Below are 1,413 nucleotides of genomic sequence, written 5' to 3' on the forward strand. Positions count from 1 at the left end.
GGAGCCTTAAAATTCTGTAACTCCTTTATAGATTTTGCTACCTCTTCCAAAGTTATATCCCCTGTTTCTATCTGCAAATCTCTCTCGGCTGGCAAAATGTCCTTTTCATCTGGGATTGGTCTATTTAGAACAGATTCAAAGTGCTCTTTCCATCTTCCTTTTATATCCAAATCTTTAGTCATCAAATTACCATTTCTATCCCGTACAGGTATTTCCTTCCTTCTCCTTTCAGTCCCAGTTAACTCCTTTATGGCCTGATACGCCACTCTTGTGCTCTGACCGTCATTTTTACTTAATTTAATTTCTGTATCTGTCGCCTTTTCATCATATAGTCTCCTCTTATCACGTCTAACGAGTCTTTTTACTTCAGAATGTAAACTCCAGTACTTTGCTCTAAGTACTTCAACTACCTGGCCATCAACATGTTGTTCTTCACTTCTTAACGTAGCCTCTTTCCTTTTCTGAATTACATTCCATGCTTCATCTGACATCCACTTTTTCCTTCTCGCTTTTCCCTTTTTCTTAATAGTAACCTTAGCACTCTCGTGCAAAACCTCTTTTACCTCTCTCCACATTTGATTAATATCATTGTCTTCAGATTCCATCAAAGTCTGCAGGACTTGAAACCTGTTTCTACATTCGCACCGAAACTTTTCCCTCGTGCTTTCATCACTTCTCAGCTCATCAAAATCATAATTATTACCTCCTGTACAATTACCATTAACGTTTCTCTTAAGTTTTATTTTAATCTTTGACACAACAAGTTGATGATCACTACCTATATCTGCTCCCCTTCTTACGCAAACATCTTGCAAATAGCTCCTATGCCTTCTGCTGATTGCAATGTGGTCAATCTGGTTAATATTTACCACATAGTGAAATCCAAGTAGTCTTATGTATTTTTCTATGCTCAAAGATAGTTCCACCAATTATAAGGTCATTTGCCAAACAAAAGCCTGCAGTTCGCACCCCATTTTCGTTTCTTATACCAACACCCTCCTTACCCATACAATCTTCAAAGCCATCCCTACTACTGCCAACAATCGCATTAAAATCACCAATATATATATATATATATATATATATATATATATATATATATATATATATATATATATATATATATATATATATATATATATATATATATCCCATTCGATCCCAGGGGTGCTGGGCGAGGCGTGGCAATGGGTGGATACTAAGCGTACCGCCCTCCGCCTATCGGCTCATAGTCGCGAAGCTCATAGGTCCCTACCCGGGGTTCCCTTCTTTATAAAGACTTGAAAAATCCCAGTTCTGTTCAATATTCCGGACACTGGGCTCCAATGGGATATATATATATATATATATATATATATATATATATATATATATATATATATATATATATAAGGTTTGCATGTAACCAACGAA

The sequence above is a fragment of the Coenobita brevimanus genome, chromosome 70, assembly GCF_032717465.1.
Source record: "Coenobita brevimanus isolate Jiangsu-jjx chromosome 70, ASM3271746v2, whole genome shotgun sequence".
Taxonomy (NCBI): Eukaryota; Metazoa; Arthropoda; class Malacostraca; order Decapoda; family Coenobitidae; genus Coenobita; species Coenobita brevimanus.